Source organism: Pristiophorus japonicus, chromosome 16, assembly GCF_044704955.1.
Source record: "Pristiophorus japonicus isolate sPriJap1 chromosome 16, sPriJap1.hap1, whole genome shotgun sequence".
NCBI classification, from domain to species: domain Eukaryota; kingdom Metazoa; phylum Chordata; class Chondrichthyes; family Pristiophoridae; genus Pristiophorus; species Pristiophorus japonicus.
In genome coordinates, this window is record NC_091992.1 from 114756422 (window position 1) to 114776887 (window position 20466).

The window sequence follows — 20466 nt, forward strand, 5'->3', positions numbered from 1 at the left end:
GCCTCTGTTCCATCCCATCATGCTCCAGCGTGAAGGAGACTGCAGGTAGAGCTCCCACAACTGGGAGAAAGTGTTGAAGTCAGAAGCAAGACCTTCTCCACATAGCACCACTCGCCATCACCTCATCAACTTTAAATAACTGTAGAAAGCTCCAAACAGTTGCACAAACTTACGCATGTTCAGCTGTTCGTATTTTGGAGAGGGCATGCAATCGAGCAACAACGTCCAAAATAGCAAGTCTTGGGTCAATTCAGCGTTGCACATGGACTGATTAGCATTTTTCTGGCGAGCGCAGGCAACAGTCGTGCTACCAGCCCTCCCAAAATGGCGGCTGCCGCGGGCCATGCCGCAAGTGGGCTGAAGCGAGGCAGGTGTCATTTATTTTGTCAAAGCCAGCTTTAACAGCTGCCAAATTTCACGGCCGTGCTCTTTAAAAACACAGGCTGAGAGTGTGTGGTTGGGCAGGAACTCTGCCTGCTTGATGGTGGTGCCACTGACCTGTGAGAATTTCCCCAGGACAGTCCAATTTAAAACGTTTTGGCAGCCCTGAGCAAAATTTCTAAATGTGCAATGGAAAAGTAGAAAATTCATCTTGCTACCTGCAGCAACTTAAGTTTTTTTCCTCCAGGCTGGGACAAAGCATCTGGCCTCGCCCACATTGTGGATTAAGTACCACTGAGGACCCACAATTGATTGGACTCAGTGGGTACACTTTACATTTTCTTTTCTTAAAAAGACCTCTCCGAGGTGGCCTCTGCCAACCTAGCAATGTCAAATTTACCAAGAGCTGGAGGCCTGTTGTACAGATGTTCCCCATGTCCAATGTTGCCATGGCAGTAATGACAGATTGATGCAATGCATCACATTTTCTATCATTACTACATTATTTGGTGAGACCAGAAGATTGTCACATGGGCAGAGAGCCAACAGTGTGAGTCCTTGCCCAATTTTCAATCCCCACCCACTGAAATTAAGAAGTAACTCCAAAGGAAACTCCAAAGCTAATTCAGTTCTGATATCCAAGATATTTCTTGCCAGGCGCTAATGCCCATTCAGTGGAAACCTCGAGGAGATCAAGGGGATACAACGTCTGAATAGGTAGCAATTTGTAGACAAATCCAAAAGGAACAAAAAATAATCACTAGATATAACTTTTAATTAACTATATATGTCGAGCAGTAGCAGGCTATACAAGGTCGTCATTTTAAACTCTTGTCATCCCAACACCGCGGTTCAAAACTCTCAGAACTGCCAGAGTGAGATTCAATCGAGCAACCAAGCAGAAGTCTTGGGGATGAGGGTAGATTCGGGGTTTTTTTGCACCATCTGCCGGCTAGTTTGTATCGCGAAGCGATTGCACGGAGTGTGACTCAGCAGCTGGAGCAGCAGCGAGTCTACTACCTTGGTGGCAAAGCGCTATTTCGCCGCTCCCAGACACTGGCTGCAGCCCACTGCACCAACTGAAGCTTTTCGTTTATTAAATTATAGTCGAGACATTATTCACTTCTCTTCCGTGAGATATTTACAATGGCAAAAAAAATCGTTGAGCGGACCGGAAAAGTTTTAAATATTTGTTTGAATTATAAATATTTTACACGTGTTACACAAGTCTCATTCCGATCAGAGATGGGGAATCGAGTGCCAGGGAGAGCGCCCCACTGAGTTCGCCTGACAGAAGGGATGCGGCAAACAGCTCAGACACTTCCTCAACAGGAAAATGGACTGTAGATCAGCAAGCACCTTGGTATGAAACGAACTGGATGTGGATGGAAAGTAATTTGCGTGCCTCGTGTTACTGCACCCAAAGGGATTTTTGGCTTTATTTGGTAAACTCTTTGAAATTCTTTAAAAGTGTAAAGTAAACATTGGTATTTCTGTCGGTGGAGCCTTTTGAGATGCACGATATAATCAGTTAAGATTGCTACTGCACTCACCAGCCGAGTGCCTCAGCTCTGCTCCAAATGTGTTTGAGATCCGGCAGTGCCACGCAAATTAGCTGCCAGATGCTGACCTGATTTTTGGGGCTATGAGGGAGGGGAAAACTACAATTAAGCTTCCAAACAAATATGAGCTACATATTTTTTTTAAATAAAAGTTTTTAAAATAAGTGTAAACAGTTTCGTTTCCGTTTAGCGAAAAAAACTGAGTTTCGAGATATGACATCAGCTAACCGTTGCAAGACAGCCCGTACCACCCCAACACAGTAACAAGTAGACATTCATAAAGTTTAATTGATAGGTATAGTTTCCAGTGCTTAAAATTTGTTTTAAAATAACTAGAAACACTGTACAACGTCAGTCCCTCGATACAGTGACAGGGGGGGGGCACTCGAACCTTTTACTAAAAAGTACAATATACATATATATTATAAACCAATTTAAACTTCAAACATTGAACAAGAGTTGGGCTTCTGCGGTTAAAAAAAACTTACCTTGAATGGTCCTCCCCAGCCAGGTAAAGTGTGCCGAGTCTGCTGGTGCCTGGCCGGATGCATTTGGTTCTTTATATGTCTAGCATCCCTACCAGAGTAATTATTTTCATAATATTGTTAAACGCCTGATGGTGTCGGGTTGGTCGGTCCCTCCTCGGAGTCGGCAGCGACTTTCCTGCCCAGATTTTAATGGGCTTGTGCTCGGGCTCACCCTTCCCTTACCCCCCCCGGCTTTCCACCCTCCACCTCGCTCTACTCGAATTATTGATGTTGTTGCTCCTTTGTGCTGTTTTATACCGGCTCCAGCCGGTCGCTTGCGCGCACGGGCGCGCGCGCGCACCAGCGTCTCCCGTTCGCGCGCGGCGGGGCCGCGCGAGCGGTGTACCTGACCCGGCTCCTCGCGGCAGCGCGCACGCGCGCTCACCCCACCCTCAGGGTCTCGGCGCCGCGCGCCGCACGGCGTGGCTTTAAACCCAGCTGGCGCCTCGAGAGCGAACGCCGCGTGCGCGGACTCCACGCCACCGGGTTGAACAGGTTTATTCCAGTCAAAAGCGAAAGACAGACCATGGTGGCGATATGGTCCCGCCTCAAGAGTGAGTTGTCGAAGAGGTAAATTTAGAAAAGAGGAGAGGGGGGCATTCTTGAGGTTTTGAAACTGTGTTTTCTCCTCCCTCCATCTCCCACATTGATATGCTCAGTACCTTCCAGAAGAGTTTTTAGTTTTAAAAGCTGCAATGGTACCTGGTCACAGTTTTTCCTCCTCTAATATACAGGTAGAAGCAAAAGAAGCCAACATAAAAAATAGGTGCAGGAGCAGGCCATTCGACCATTCAATATGATCATGCAACTTCAGTACCCCATTCCTGCTTTCTCTCCATACCCCTTGATCGCTTTAGCCATAAGGGCCACATCTCATCATCGGCAGTCCCTCGGAATCGAGGAGGACTTCCACTCCTGAAGTGAGTTCTTTGGTGGCAGAACAGTCCAATACTAGAGCCACAGACTTTGTCACAGGTGGGACAGATAGTCGTTGAGGGAAGGAGTGGGTGGGGCAGGTTTGCAGCACGCTCTTTCCGCTGCCAGCACTTGCTTTCTGCATGCTCTCGGCATTGAGACTTGAGGTGCTCAGCGTCCTCCCGGATGCATTTCCAGGTAAAAACCTGCCTCAATAGCCACAGTGCAGTTGGCATTCTGTATTAGTGTTAGCTGTGGCCCTGTGGGTAGCACTCTTGCCTCTGAGTCAGAAAGTTGTGAGTTCATGTCCCACTCCAGGGACTTCAGCACAAAAAAACCTAGGCTGACAGGTGCTGTCTTTCGGATCAGATGTTAACTTTATATTCCATCTGCTCTCTCAAGTGGATGTAAAATATCCTTTGGCACTATTTTGAAGAAGAGCAGGGGAGCTATCCCAATATATATCCCTCAATCAACATAACATAAAAAAGGAGAATTAAATGGAAAAAAATTGCAAAGTGCTGCAGTATAGAGGGACCTGGGGGTCCTTGTGCATGAAACACAAAAAATTAGTATGCAGGTACAGCAAGTAATCAGGAAGACAAATGGAATGCTGGCCTTTATTGCAAGGGGGATAGAGTATAAAAGCAGAGAAGTCCTACTGCAACTGTACAGGATATTGGTGAGGCCACATCTAGAGTACTGTGTACAGTTTTGGTCTCTGGAAGGATATACTTGCATTGGAGGCAATTCAGAGAAGGTTCACTAGGTTGATTCCAGAGATGATGGGGTTGACTTATGAAGGTAGTTTGAGTAGGTTGGGCCTATACTCATTGGCGTTCAGAAGAATGAGCGGTGATCTTATTGATAAGGTAATGAGGGGGCTCGACAAGCTGGATGTAGAGAGGATATTTCCACTCATAGGGGAAACTAACATTAGGGGACATAGTCTTAGAATAAGCGACCACCCATTTAAAAGTGAGATGAGGAGAAATTTCCTCTGTGTGTTGTAAATCTATGGAATTCTCTGCCCAAAGAGCTGTGGAGGCTGGGTCATTGAATATATTTAAGATGGAAATAGACAGATTTTTGAGCGATAAGGGAGTAAAGGGTTATGGGGAGCGGGCAGCGAAGTGGAGCCGAGTCTATGATCAGATCAGCCATGATCTTATTGAATGGCGGAGCAGGCTCGAGAGGCCAAAAGGCCTACTCCTGCTCCTATTTCCTATGTTCTTATAAAAACAGATTATCTGGTCATTATCACATTACTGTTTGTGGGAGCTAGCTTGTGTGCAAATTGGCTGCCGCATTTCCTACATTACAACTGTGACTACACTCCAAAAGTACATCATTGGCTGTAAAGTGCTTTGGGACATCCAATGGTCGTGAACGGTGCTGTATAAATCCAAGTCTTTTACCCAATTTTAGCAAAAAAAAGTAGATGCAAGTAACGTAGAAAGCGCTAATTGATTATACATCCACGTTTTGTCCTGCTCTGAGAATTCCTACCCACCCAGAACAAAATTAATGAATACTGAAGTCCATATTTTGCTTTTTAAGATCAATAATTAATTTAATGCTAGTGATCGTGGTGAAAGAGATTTTTGACAATTCACCACAACATCGACAGAGCAAAAAAAGCACTGATAGACCCTCTGAGTATTTAGATGATTGGGACTCATTCCTAAATTTATAACAGCTTGAGTTTGAAACACCAGCAGTTCACAACAATAACAACTTATATTTTTATAGTGTCTTTAACGTAGTAAAATGTCCCAAAGCGCTTCACAGGAGCCTTATCACACAAAATTTGACACCGAGCCACATAATGAGATATTAGGAAAAATGATCAAAAGCTTGGTCAATGAGGTCGTTTTTAAGGAGCGTGTTAAAGGTTGTTTAGAGAGGGTACTCCAGAGTTTAGGGCCTGAGCAACCGAAGGCACGGCCGCCAATGGTGGAGTGATTAAAATCGGGGATGCTCAAGAGACCAGAATTGGAGGAGCGCAGATATCGCGGATGGTTGTCGGGCTAGAAGACAATACAGAGATCGGGAGGGGTGAGGCCATGGTAGGATTTGAAAACAAGGATGAGAACTTTAAAATTGAGGCGTTGCTTAACAGCGAGCCAATGTCCGTCAGCGAGCACAGGGGTGATGGGTGAACAGGACTCGGTGTGATTTAGGACACTGCCGCAGAGTTTTGGATGACCTCAAGTTTACGGAGGGTAGAAAATGAGAGGCCATCCCGTAGTCCTTTGGAATAATCAAGTCTAGAGGTAACAAAGGTATAGATGTGGGTTTCAGCAGATTATATGCTGAGGCAGGAGTGGAGTCAGGCGATGTTATGGAGGTGGAAATAAGCTGTCTTACTTATGGCGTGGATATGTGGTCAGAAGCTTTTCTAGGTTCAAATATGACACCAAGGTTGGTTCAGCCTCAGAGTTGCCAGGGAGAGGGATGGAACCGGTGGCTATGGAAAGGAGTTTGTGGCAGGGACTGAAGTTAATGATTTCGGTCTTCCCAGTACAGGTTGGACCTCTCTGGTCTGGAAACATTCATGGTTTGGCATTAGCTGGGCCTGAGGGTTTATTGTTATGTATCTGTAAAGCATGCACTCCCATGTTCCGCCACCAGGGAGCTCATCCCCTGAAGTCCCAAAGGATCCCAGCATCCCTTGGGAGCACTGTATATAAGCCGGCCCCTAAGGCCTGTTCCTCACTCTGGAGTGTCTTATTAAAGACTGAGGTCACTGTTACTTTAACCTCCCTTTGTGCAGCCTCATTTGTGTTAGGAACACAATAACTGGCGACGAGAATACAAATCCAACGCAAAGATGCAGCAAACTGTGGGCATCCTGCAGAAGTTCTCGGAGGGTGAGGACTGGGAAGCCTATGTCGAACGGCTAGACCAGTACTTTGTAGCCAATGAGCTGGACGGAGAAGGAAGCGCTGCAAAAAGGAGAGCGGTCTTCCTCACAGTCTGCAGGGTACCGACCTACAGCCTCATGACGAATCTTCTGGCTCCGGTGAAACCCACAGATAAGTCATATGAGGAGCTGTGTACACTGGTTCGGGGAGAGTGTGCTGATGGCGAGGTATCGGTTCTACACGTGCCAGCGATCTGAAGGTCAGGAAGTGGCGAGCTATGTCGCAGAGCTAAGGCGACTTGTAGGACAATGTGAGTTTGATGGCTACCTGGAGCAAATGCTCAGAGACTTTTTTGTACTGGGCATTGGCCACGAGACCATCCTACGAAAACTTTTGACTGTAGAGACACCGACCCTCAGTAAGGCCATTGCGATAGCATAGGTGTTTATGTCCACCAGTGATAACACCAAACAAATCTCTCAGCACACAAGTGCTAGCAATGTTCATAAATTAACTGGAACTGTGTTTGCGATCAGAAATGTACAGGGCAGAACCCACGAGTCTGCAACTTTTTCTAGACCAATATGTCGAGGAACCAACTAGGGGGGAGGCCATCTTAGACTGGGTGTTGTGTAATGAGAGAGGATTAATTAGCAATACCGTTCTGCGAGGCCCCTTGGGGAAGAGTGACCATAATATGGTGGAATTCTGCATTAGGATGGAGAATGAAACAGTTAATTCAGAGACCATGGTCCAGAACTTAAAGAAGGGTAACTTTGAAGGTATGAGGTGTGAATTAGCTAGGATTGATTGGCGAATATACTTAAGGGGTTGACTGGATGGGCAATGGCAGACATTTAGAGACCACATGGATGAACTACAAGAATTGTACATTCCTGTCTGTCGTAAAAATAAAAAAGGGAAGGTGGATCAACCGTGGCTATCAAGGGAAATCAGGGATAGTATTAAAGCCAAGGAAGTGGCATACAAATTGGCCAGAAATAGCAGTGAACCCGTAGACTGGGAGAAATTTAGAACTCAGCAGAGGAGGACAAAGGGTTTGATTAGGGCAGGGAAAATGGTGTACGAGAAGAAGCTTGCAGGGAACATTAAGACGGATTGCAAAAGTTTCTGTAGATATGTAAAGAGAAAAAGGTTAGTAAAGACAAACGTAGGTCCCCTGCATTCAGAATCAGGGGAAGTCATATCGGGGAACAAAGAAATGGCGGACCAATTGAACAAGTTCAATTCACTAAGGAGGACACTAACAACCTTCCGGATATAAGAGGGGTCAGAGGGTCTAGTAAGGAGGAGGAACTGAGGGAAATCCTTATTAGTCGGGAAATTGTGTTGGGGAAATTGATGGGATTGAAGGCCGATAAATCCCCAGGGCCTGATGGACTGCATCCCAGAGTACTTAAGGAGGTGGCCTTGGAAATAGCGGATGCATTGACAGTCATTTTCCAACATTCCATAGACTCTGGATCAGTTCCTATCGAGTGGAGGGTAGCCAATGTAACCCCACTTTTTAAAAAAGGAGGGAGAGAGAAAACAAGGAATTATAGACGGTAAGCCTGACATCGGTAGTGGGTAAGATGATGGAATCAATTATTAAGGATGTTATAGCAGCGCATTTGGAAAGAGGTGACATGATAGGTTCAAGTCAGCATGGATTTGTGAAAGGGAAATCATGCTTGACAAATCTTCGAGAATTTTTTGAGGATGTTTCCAGTAGAGTGGACAAGGGAGAACCAGTTGATGTGGTATATTTGGACTTTCAGAAGGCTTTCGACAAGGTCCCACACAAGAGATTAATGTGCAAAGTTAAAGCACATGGGATTGGGGGTAGTGTGCTGACATGGATTGAGAACTGGTTGTCAGACAGGAAGCAAAGAGTAGGAGTAAATGGGTACTTTTCAGAATGGCAGGCGGTGACTAATGGGGCACCGCAAGGTTCTGTGCTGGGGCCCCAGCTGTTTTCACTGTACATTAATGATTTAGACGAGGGGATTAAATGCAGTATCTCCAAATTTGCGGATGACACTAAGTTAGGTGGCAGTGTGAGCTGCGAGGAGGATGCTATGAGGCTGCAGAGTGACTTGGATAGGTTAGGTGAGTGGGCAAATGCATGGCAGATGAAGTAGAATGTGGATAAATGTGAGGTTATCCACTTTGGTGGTAAAAACAGAGAGACAGACTATTATCTGAATGGTGACAGATTAGGAAAAGGGGAGGTGCAACGAGACCTGGGTGTCATGGTACATCAGTCATTGAAGGTTGGCATGCAGGTACAGCAGGCGGTTAGAAAGCAAATGGCATGTTGGCCTTCATAGCGAGGGGATTTGAGTACAGGGGCAGGGAGGTGTTGCTACAGTTGTACAGTGCCTTGGTGAGGCCACACCTGGAGTATTGTGTACAGTTTTGGTCTCCTAACCTGAGGAAGGACACTCTTGCTATTGAGGGAGTGCAGCGAAGGTTCACCAGACTGATTCCCGGGATGGCGGGACTGACCTATCAAGAAAGACTGGATCAACTGGACTTGTATTCACTGGAGTTCAGAAGAATGAGAGGGGACCTCATAGAAACGTTTAAAATTCTGATGGGTTTAGACAGGTTAGATGCAGGAAGAATGTTCCCAATGTTGGGAAGTCCAGAACCAGGGGTCACAGTCTAAGGATAAGGGGTAAGCCATTTAGGACCGAGATGAGGAGGAACTTCTTCACCCAGAGAGTGGTGAACCTGTGGAATTCTCTACCACAGAAAGTTGTTGAGGCCAATTCACTAAATATATTCAAAAAAGATTTAGATGTCGTCCTTACTACTAAGGGGATCAAGGGGTATGGTGAGAAAGCAGGAATGGGGTACGGAAGTTGCATGTTCAGCCATGAACTCATTGAATGGCGGTGCAGGGTAGAAGGGCCGAATGGCCTACTCCTGCACCTATTTTCTATGTTTCTAACTGCCAGCAGGCCTCAGGTGACCCAGATGACTCAGAGTCCCCCACAAAGGATGAATGCAAGGCAATTCACACCTTGTTGGCGTTGTGGAGACTCAAAGGATGAATGCAAGGCAATTCACACCTTGTTGGCGTTGTGGAGACTTCCATTCAGCGTATTCATGCCGCTTCAAAGAGTATGTTTGCAAGAGCTATGGAACAATGGGGCACCTCCAATGAGCTTGCAAATGAACTGCGAGCTCTGCAAAACCTGCTAACCACCACGTGGCAGAGGAAGCTCGGTCCATGGTGGATCAAAGCAATTTCGAGCTTCAGAGAGAGAAGGCAGATGTTGAAGTACACGAGGTGCACACATTTTCGACGAAATATCCACCTATGATGCTAAACGTAAAATTGAATGGCTTACCCGTAGCCATGGAACTGGACACTGGTGCAAGCCAATCCATCATGAGTAAAAAGATGTTTGAGAGACTGTGGTGCAACAAGGCATTCATACCAGCCCTGAGCCCCATCCACACGAAACTGAGAACGTACACCTGGGCAGCGCCATGGTCAAGGTCACCTACGAGAGCACGGTGCATGAACTGCCACTCTGGATTGTCCCGGGCGATGGCCCCACACTGCTTGGAAGGAACTGGCTGGGCAAAATCCGCTGGAACTGGGATGTAATCCGAGCGCTATCACATGTCAATGAGGCCTCATGTACCCAGGTTCTTAACAAATTTCCTTCCCTTTTTGAGCCGGCATTGGAAACTTTTCCAGGGCGAAGGTGCGGATCCACTTGGTCCCAGAGGCACGACCCATTCACCACAAGACGTGAGCGGTACCTCACATGATGAGGGAGAGGTGGAAATCGAGCTGGACAGGCTGCAACGCGAGGGCATCACCACCCCAGTGGAATTCAGCGTGTGGGCCAGCCTGATTGTTCCAGTACTCAAAAGTGATGGCACGGTCAGGATTTGCGGCGATTATAAAGTAACTATTCATCGTTTCTCGCTACAGGACCAATACCCGCTACCTAAGGCAGACGATCTATTTGCGACACTGGCAGGAGGCAAGATGTTCACCAAGCTCGACCTGACTTCGGCCTACATGACGCAGGAGCTGGAGGAGTCTTCGAAGGGCCTCACCTGCATCAACACGCACAAGGGACTGTTCATCTACAACAGATGCCCGTTTGGAATTCGGTCGGCTGCAGCGATCTTCAAGAGAAACATGGAGAGCCTACTCAAGTCAGTACCACACACGGTGGTCTTTCAGGACGACATATTGGTCACGGGTCGGGACACCGCCGAGCACCTACAAAACCTGGAGGAGGTCCTCCAGTGACTGGATCGTGTAGGGCTGCGGCTGAAGAGGTCAAAATGCGTCTTCATGGCAACAGAAATGGAGTTTTTGGGGAGAAAGATCGCGGCGGACGGCGTTCGGCCCACAGCCTCTGTCTTGGCATCTATCAGGAACACGCCCAGGCCACAGAACGTCACGGAGCTACGGTCGTTCCTGGGACTCCTCAACTATTTTGGTAACTTCCTACCGGGGTTAAGCACCCTTTTAGAGCCCCTACATGTGTTATTGCGCAAAGGTGAGAACTGGGCATGGGGAAAAAAAAACAAGTGATTGCTTTTGAGAAAGCCAGAAACATTTTATGCTCCAACAAGCTGCTGGTATTGTATAACCCATGTAAAAGACTTGTACTAGCATGTGACGCATCGTTGGATAGAGTCGGGTGTGTATTACAACAAGCTAACGTTGCGGGGAAGTTGCAACATGTCGCCTATGCTTCCAGGAGCTTGTCTAAGGCCGAGAGGGTCTACGGCATGATTGAGAAAGCGGTATTAGTGTGTGTGTTCGGGGTAAAGAAAATGCATCAGTACCTATTTGGCCTCAAATTTGAGCTGCAAACCGATCATAAGCCCCTCACGTCCCTGTTCACTGAAAACAAGGGGATAGATACTAATGCCTCAGCACGAGTGCCCACCTTTGTATGCGGACGATCAGCGTATAACTATACCATCCGCCACAAGCCAGGCACCGAGAACTGTGCGGATGCTTTCAGTCGGCTACCATTGCCCCCACGGGAGTGGAAATGGCGCAGCCTGCAAACTTGTTGATGGTGGCGCCGCCCGCGGACTTGTTGATGGCCACGGAATCTTTTGAAAATGATAAATCACCTGTCACAGCCCACCAGATTAGGATTTGGACCAGCCAAGATCCTCTGCTGTCCCTAGTAAAAAAACTGTGTACTGCATGGGAGCTGAGCTAGCATCCCTGTTGAAATGCAAGAGCCAGTCAAGCCGTTCCAGCGGCGAAAGGACGAGCTGTCCATTCAGGCAGACTGCCTGTTGTAGGGTAACCGCGTAGTGCTACCAAAAAAGGGCAGGGAGACGTTCATTTTGGATCTCCACAGCACACACCCGGGTATAGTAATGATGAAAGCGATAGCCAGATGCCACGTGTGGTGGCCTGGTGTCGACTCTGACTTAGAGTCCTCTATACGGCAATGTAGCGTATGTGCTCAGTTGAGCAACGTGCCCAGAGAGGCACCACTAAGTTTACGGTCCTGGCCCTCCAGACCATGGTCGAGGATCCATGTCGGCTATGCGGGCCGTTTCTCAGTAAAATGTTCCTGGTGGTGGTGGATGCTTTTTCAAAATGGATTGAATGTGAAATAATGTTGGGAAGCACCGCCACTGCCACCATTGAAAGCCTGAGGGCCATGTTTGCCAGCCACTGCCTGCCTGACATACTGATCAGTGACAACGGGCCATGTTTCACCAGTGCCGAATTTAAAGAATTTATGACCCGCAATGGGATCAAACATGTCACCTCGGACCCGTTTAAACCAGCCTCCAATGGGCAGGCAGAATGGGCAGTACAAACCATCAAACAGAGCCTTAAACACAAGGTTCACTCCAAATCCGCCTGTCCCAAGTACTGCTCAGCTACCGCACGAGACCCCACTCACTCACGGGTGCCCCCGGCTGAGCTACTCATGAAAAGGACACTTAAAACCAGACTCACTGGTTCACCCCCACCTGCATGATCAGGTAGAGAGCAGGCGGCAGCAACAAAATTTAAACGATGGTCCCGCCACTGTGTCACGGGAAATTGATCTGAATGACCCTGTGTATGTGCTAAACAAGTGGATCGCGGGCACGGTGATAGCGAAAGAAGGGAATAGGGTGTTTGTAGTCAAACTAGACAATGGACAAATTTGCAGAAATGGACCAAACGAGGCTGCGGTTCACAGACTGCCCTGAACAACCCACAGCAGACACCACCTTTTTCGAGCCCACAACACACACCCAAAGGATCAACGACACCAAGCCGGACCAGGAAATCGAACCCATCACGCCCAACAGCCTAGCAAGGCCAGGCTCACCTAGCAGCCCTGCAGGGCCAACAACACGCCAGCCCAGCGAGGGCACAGCCAACACACCAGAACAAACATTTGTACCGAGGCGGTTCACCAGGGAAAGAAAGGCTCCCGACCGCCTCACCTTGTAAATAGTTTTCACTTTGACTTTGGGCGGGGGAGTGATGATGTGTATCTGTAAAGCATGCACTCCTATGTTCTGCCACCAGGGAGCTCATCCCCTAAAGACCCAAGAGATCCCAGCATCCCTTGGGAGCACTGTATATAAGCCGGCCCCTAAGGCCTATTCCTCACTCTGGAGTGCCTTATTAAAGACTGAGGTCACTGTTACTTTAACCTCCCTGTGTGCAGCCTCATCTGCGTTAGGAACACAATATTTATTTTTTTAAAGTTTTGTTTGGCTGGACCGGCAGTCAGTCAGTGAGTGTGTCCGGCGATTGGCTGGAACGGCTATCAGTCAGTCAGTAAGATTGTGCTGAGGGAACTGCCCACAGGCTGCCAGCACGCGCGCACACACAGGAGCCCGCATGCTGTCGACCGGTACCGGTAAGCATGGTTCGGCAAATTCTCTGTTCTGGCACCAGTCAGGTCCCTGAGGGTGCCGGACCAGAGAGGTCCTTAGTTGGAGAAAATTTCTACTCATCCAGTACTGGGCGTTGGACAAGCTGTGTGGCAACTCAGACAGTGGAAGGGTCAAGAGAGGTGGTGGTGAGCTAGAACTGGGTATCGTCAATGTACATGTGGAATCTCGTGTGTGTGTGTGTGTGTGTGCGCGCGTGTGTAAAAACGATGTAACTATTTGTACTGCACTTTTTTTGACAGACATGCGACAAGCCCCGCCCCAGTCAAGCTCCACTCTCGTCCCTGCCCAAATCATTCCCTCCACACGGTGCCGAGAAGCAAGGCCTGAGGCTCCGACTCTCTTTCCCCCGCTCTTCCCCCCCCCCCCTCCCACCCCCCCCCCAGCATGGGCCCGAGAGCGGCAGCGGCCCTGGGAGGAGAGGGGTGAGAGTGAGAGAGAGAGGCTGGGGGAGAAAGAGAGAGACACGGGTGGGGTGAGAAAGAGAGAGACACGGGTGGGGGGGGGGAAGACGATAACGTTCTTCCAACCCCCTACAAGGGACATCGTTGGAGTGGATGATATCCAGAAGTCACAACACTGTCACTATTCACTTCATACCCAATAAACCTGTTAACAATCCGTACGCAATGCCAGCTCCATCTATTGGGGGTGGTGGGGGGAAGGGTGCACTTGCGCTGGAATACGGCACTTTGGCTGGGGTAAGGCACTTTGGCTGGCCCTTGCTGTCTTCTGAGGAGGTCTTTGTCGCTTCAGGAAGTTAAAGTGGATCGAGTAACAAATTGAAAAGTCAGTGAGACCTTGGGATGGGCAGTTCCAGTTACACAGTCCAGTGAAACTTCAGGGTGTGGCTTATCCTCCAAGGTGACCAATCATAGACAAAGGGTGGAGCGTGGTGGCCATTTTGTCAGTACAAATAAGCACGACCATATAAAAAAACAATTAAAACTTCAAAGATTGAACAAGAGTTGGCCTCCGGATGGGCTCTGCAACAAAAAGACTTAGCTTTAATGTCCCACTAGTCAGGTAGAACGTGCCAAGTCTGCCGATGCCTAGTTGGATGCACTGGTTTTTATAACCGTAACATCACTACCAGATTAATTATTTTAATAATATTTTTGAACGGATGGTGATGCAGGTTGGTCCCTTTCCAACCCCAAATCCCGCTCGCTGCAAGTTTGCGGGGAATTTTCTCTGTCCATATTTTGATCGTCAGCATTTTCCCCCTATGGTTATTTATGTTGCTCCTTTGTGCTATTTTATATCGGCCTGAGCCGGTACCTATGCACATACGCCTCCCTTTAGTGGTGGCGAATGGAGTACACAGCACACTTGAGGGTTTGTCGCGCCAGTGTGCCCTTGGCTGTTGACCATGGTGTCCGTGCATGCATGCCGCAGTGCTTTAAACCCATCTATCTCCAGATTGGGAGCAAGTGCCTGTCCCCACGCCGACAGAAGTGAAAAGCATTGACTGGCCCTCCATGAGGATTCAGATTAAGAAATAGGAGCAGGAGTAGGCCATTTGGCCCATCGGGCCTGCTCCATCATTCAATAAGATCATGGTTGATCTGATCTTGGTCTCAACTCCACTTCCCTGCCTGCTCCCCAAAATCCTTTACTCCCTTATCGTTCAAAAATCTGTCTATCTCCACCTTAAATATATTCAATGACCCAGCCTCCACAGCTCTCTGGGGCAGAGAATTCCACCGATTTACAACCTTCTGAGAGAAGAAATTCCTCCTCATCTCAGTTTTAAATGGGTGACCCCTTATTCTGAAACTATGCCCCCCCCTAGTTCTAGATTCCCCCATGAGTGGAAACATGCTCTCTGCATCTATCTTGTCGAGCCCCCTCATTATCTTCTATGTTTCAGTAAGATTACCTCTCATTCTTCTGAACTCCAGTGAATACAGTGCCAACCTGCTCAAGTTCTCTTCATGAGTCAACACGTTCATTTCAGGGTGACACAAATTCCTAAATGTTTAGTTTGAGTTTGAAAAGCCAGCATTTCACAACAATGACAACAACTTGTATTCATATAATGGTTGAACTGGTTTATTCAAGAAAGACCGGATCGCTATATTGTTCTGCCTTTAAAAGTTAATAGCCACAATGCAGTTGGCATATTGTATGACCCAATTTTAGTAAAAAAGGTGAGAGTCATGTTGAAAGCGCTAATTAACCATACATTCATGTTTTGTGCTGCTGTAAGAATTCCTACCCACCCAGAACAAGATTAATGAATACTAAAGTCCATTTTTTGCTTTTTAAGATCATTAATTAATTTAATACTGGTGATCTTCATGAAGGAGATTTTGACATTGACAGAAGTGAAAAGCACTGACAGAGGCCCATTATGATGATTCAGATTGTTGGAGCACAATCCTAAATTGCTAGCAGTTGGGTGAGTTTGAAAAGCCAGCAGTTCGCAATAACAACTTCTATTTATATTGCGCCTTTAACATAGTAAAACATCCCAAGGCGCTTCACAGGCATTATATCAAATAAAAGTTGACACTGAGCCACATGAGATATATTGGGGCAGATGAACAAAAGCATGGTCAAAGAGGTCGGTATTAGAATTTTGGAGAGGCAGAGAGGGAATTCCAGAGCTTGGGATCTTGACAGCTGAAGGCATAGCCACCAATGGTTAAAATCAGGATGTTCAAGATGCCAGATATCTCGGAGGGTTGTAAGGCTGGAGGAGATTATAGAGGAGGGGCTAAAAATCTAATGGATGGTAAGGGCCTTGTTCACAAGTGAACAGACATTCTGGAGAGAGATGCGGAGAGGGGCGGTGATAGCTGATCCACTGGCAGAGTCCACGGGGTCAGCACTGGGAGTGATGAGTTGGATGGGAAGGAGAGTGACAAGATTAGCCCTCTGGGCGCTGGGCGAGAAAGTCGGTGAGAGAGTAGGGTGGGGCAGTTGCTTGTAAGGGTGCAGTGATGGGTGCTTGATGGGCACTTTGGAGGATGCCAAGAAAAACATAGGGAAGCTGTAGGCTTCTCTAAGGGAGTCAAGCCTAGGCTGGTAGCCGGAGAGTAAGAAGGTCGAGGAGTGCTGAAGGTTTGGGGTAGGGATTTTGGAGGGCTAAGTACCTGAGGGGAGAAATGACGATAGAAGAGAGGGTTCTCTTGGAGGGGTAAAGAGAAAAGTTTAACAAAAAAGGGAGTAAAAAATGGAAATAGAATGATCGGCTCGGGTCTGCAACGACAGCCAAAATGTGCATGCTCTCAAGTTACAAAGGCCTGGTTACGTAGCAATTAATAGGATACATATATCCTGACAGTAAACGGGGAATAGAGAGAAGACAATAGAGAGGAGTCCAGGGTTAAAGTCAGAGGTCCAGTGATGGGATACAGTTGACATAGGTAGGGTGGAGTTGGCATAGAACATCGATGAACTGTTGTCCAAGTTCGATGATGGATGTGGCGGGCAAGTGAAGTCCAGAAGCTATTTGAAGGGCAGAATATTGAAGGATACACTGCTGGAGGTATTTCCGTGAAGATGAAGATCCAGAAGGTGTGCAGAATTGGTTGCAGAGCAGGAAAAAGAGGTGGCTAAGTTGGGGGTCAGCATAAGATCCAGAAGTGGCAAAGAAATGTACTTGGGCCCAGGAGCATGAAACTCGAGCCAAGAACCAGACTGTAGCTGAAGCTGAAGATCGGGGATGGAAAGGGACCAACCTGCATCACCAGCCGTTGAACAATATTATTAAAATAATTAATCTGGTAGTGATGTTACGGTTATAAAAAAAACAGTGCATCCGACCAGGCACCAGCAGACTCGGTACATTTTATCTGGCTAGGGGGACATTAAACGCAAGTCTTTTTGCTGCAGAGTCCATCCGAAGCCCAACTTTTGTTCAATCTTTGATGTTTTAATTGTTTTTTATATTATCATAGGTGGTCCCTCGAAACGAGGATGACTTGCTTCCATGCCAAAAAGGGATGAGTTCACAGATTTTTCAATGAAGGACCTAATATTCCAGGTCCCGAACTACATGTTGAAGGGTGGAAGATGCCTGTGCTTGGATTTTTTTTAACATGTGGTGGCTGTTGCACACCAGCCACCACACGGGCTTGACGGAGTCTTGGTCCAGTGGCAAGGATTAACCAAGACTACTGGAGACCAGCTCTGCTGCACGGACCTAGTGCGCACACATATTGCAGTGTGGGCTGGCCCGTGCTGCCCCTGGGCCCTCGCCTCTTCTGGGCTCCAAACTCACGCCTTTCCTGGGCCCCGATCATGTCGCTCCACGATCACTCGCCGCTCCTGCGCCCCAACCTCGCCGCTCTTGCTGTACCTGCCCACGCTCCAATCAGCGACCTGGATTTTGGTGACGTGCAATCCAGTCGCCCTGTTCACAGCCATCGCTTTCCAGCACGCACTGTACCTTGAAGTGGTATGCTCCTTTGAGGCCCCGACCTGCTGATGCTCGTTGCAGGTCAGGGCCGCTGCGCCAAAACAGACAGAATTGAGGTTTTTCTACACACACAATCAGTTTCCGCACGTACACGGATGCCCAGCTCTAGCTCACCACCACCTCTCTCGACCTCTCCATTGTCTCCAAGTTGCCACACTGCTTGTCCAACATCCACTACTGGATGAGCAGAAATTTTCGCCAACTTAGTGTTGGGAAGACCAAAATCATTGGCCCTGAAATTCTGGTCTGAAGCTCCTTTGATTCCGGTCGGAGGCCTTCTTTCCACGCACATTGCCGTGCGCTCCTGTCTTTGAGGTACGCAAATCCAAGCTGGAGTTACGTGGGCCTGGACAACCAATCATGGTGCAATATTCTCATTGATAGTAATGGGAACTTCGTTTCTCTGAGTTCCCATTACTATTAATGAGAAAACCCCCTAAAACACCAAACGCAACATAATAAATTAAAAACAAACCTCACATATTTAAAATTAATTGAAAATAAAATTACTTAAATATTTTAGAAAAAAATCTTTTGGAATTTTTTTGTGTATTTTAATAGGGTTTAAAATAAACTTACCTAAATGGACAGGGTTTTTTTAACAATGTATGATTAAATTTAATGTTTATATGTTTTAAAACTCTTATGCTGGTAAAAGTAGGCTTTGCGCCTGTTTTTGCCAGGCGTAAAAGTTTCAAGGACATTCGCTGGGCAAGAGATGGGCAAATCGCCCAATCTTAACCGCGCAAATGTCCTTGCTGTGGGGATGTGGAAGATCTGTCAAGAGATATCTTAACAGATTGGAAAAGCCAGTTTTCGGCGTATGCACATTGCGTGCCAAAAAATGACTTTTGCGAGGCCTTGCCGTATTCCGCATGGACCCGGCAAGGCTGGGATTTTACAGCCATTTTCTTCAGTCCCCACTACAAACTCTGTTCCCTAGCTACCAACTCCATCCCTCTCCCTGGCAACTCTCTGAGGCCGAACCAGACTGTTTGCAACCTTGGTGTCATATTTGACCCCAGAAAAGCTTCTGATCACATATCCACCCCATCAGTAAGACCGCTTATTTTCACCTTACACTGCACTGATCAAGTAGCAAGGGTACAGCATGTACTCTGGGTGGGGTACTTCAATGTCCATCACCAAGAGTGACTCGATAGCACCACTACTGACCGAGCTGGCCCCCGTCGTGAAAGACATAGCTGGCAGACTGGGCCTGCGGCAGGTGGTGAATGGTTGTTAATCTGACTGGAGGAAGGCACACAGTGGTGTTCCCCAGGGGTCGGAACTAGGACCACTGCTTTTCTTGATGTATATTAATGACTTGGACTTGGGTGTACAAGACACAAGTATAGTGAATAGTGAGGAGGATAGTCATATACTTCAAGAGGAGATAGATAGGCTGGTGGAATGGGCAGACACGTGGCAGATGAAACTTAACACAGAAAAGTGCAAAGTGGTATAAAATGGAAGAACAAACAGCGGCAATATAAAGTAAAGGGGTGCATGAACAGAGAGACCTGAGGTTATATGTGCAAATTGGCAAGGCAGGTTGACAAAGCAGTTAAAAAAGCATACAGGATCCTGTACGTCATAAATAGACGCATAAGAGTACAAAAGCAAGGAAGTTATGATGAACCTTTAACACTGGTTCAGCCTCAACTTGTGTCCAATTCTGGGCACCACACTTTAGGAAGGATGTGAAGGCCTTGGAGCGGGTGCAGAAAAAAAATGGTTCCAGGAATGAGGGATTTCAGTTACGTGGATAGATTGGAGAAGCTGAGGTTTTTCACCTTGGAGCAGAGAAGGTTGAGAGGAAATTTGATGGAGGTGTTCAAAATCATCATTGGTCTAGACAGTGTAGATAGAGAGAAACTGTTCCCATTGGCAGAAGATACAGATTTACGGTGAATGGAAGAAGAACCAAAGGTGATATGAGGAAAAACTTTTTTAAACAGCGAGTGGTTAGGATCTGGAATGCATTGCCTGAAAGGGTGGTGGAGGCAGATTCAATCGTGGCTTTCAAAGAATTGGATAAGTACCTGAAGGAAAAAAATTTGCAGGGCCACAGGGAAAGGGCGGGGGAGTGGGATTAGTTGAAGTGCTCTTGCAGAGAGCCGGCACAAGCTCGACGGGCTACATGGCCTGTGCTGTAACCGTTCTATGTTTCTATACTCATTGCCCCAAAAGTATGTTGTCTAGTACTTTTCGACCAGGCTGTGCTACTAATGTAGGAACCTCATATTCTGGCAATTGCAGGCCTCCTCAAGAGAGCATAAAACATGATTAGGGCAGGGAAAATCGAGTACGAGAAGAAGCTTGCAGGGAACATTAAGACGGATTGCAAAAGTTTCTATAGATATGTAAACAGAAAAAGGTTAGTAAAGACAAATGTAGGTCCCCTGCAGTCAGAATCAGGGGAAGTCATAACGGGGAACAAAGAAATGGCGAACCAATTGAACAAGTACTTTGGTTCGGTATTCACTAAGGAGGACACAAATAACCTTCCGGATATAAGAGGGGTCAGAGGGTCTAGTAAGGAGGAGGAACTGAGGGAAATCCTTATTAGCTGGGAAATTGTGTTGGGGAAATTGATGGGATTGAAGGCCGATAAATCCCCAGGGCCTGATGGACTGCATCCCAGAGTACTTAAGGAGGTGGCCTTGGAAATAGCGGATACATTGACAGTCATTCATTTTCCAACATTCCATTGACTCTGGCTACCCTCCACTCGATAGGAACTGATCTAATGTAACCCCACTTTTTTAAAAAAGGAGGGACAGAGAAAAATTATAGACCGGTCAGCCTGACATCGGTAGTGGGTAAGATGATGGAATCAATTGTTAAGGATGTCATAGCAGCGCATTTGG

At 47.2% G+C, this 20466-nt stretch overlaps 2 protein-coding genes across 11 annotated transcripts in view; one reads left to right on the forward strand and one right to left on the reverse strand.

The window, feature by feature from the left end:
• The window catches only part of LOC139226740 (monocarboxylate transporter 7-like), a 47152-nt gene extending 44376 nt beyond the window's left edge, over positions 1 to 2776 (reverse strand). Inside the window, exon 1 of the mRNA XM_070857711.1 lies at positions 2432 to 2776. The gene's annotated coding sequence lies outside the window, so the exon portion shown is untranslated. The remainder of the gene's footprint in view (positions 1 to 2431) is intronic.
• Positions 1 to 20466, forward strand: part of LOC139226742 (arylsulfatase G-like) — a 244584-nt gene that overhangs the window by 79127 nt on the left and 144991 nt on the right. The window contains exon 1 of one of the 10 annotated variants that reach the window (XM_070857724.1): positions 1421 to 1826. The exons of 6 other annotated variants lie outside the window; for them this stretch is intronic. The gene's annotated coding sequence lies outside the window, so the exon portion shown is untranslated. Of the gene's footprint in view, positions 1 to 1420; positions 1827 to 2921; positions 3041 to 20466 lie in introns of those variants that run through there. 3 more of the 10 variants (XM_070857726.1, XM_070857719.1, XM_070857725.1) reach the window with 3 other exon arrangements.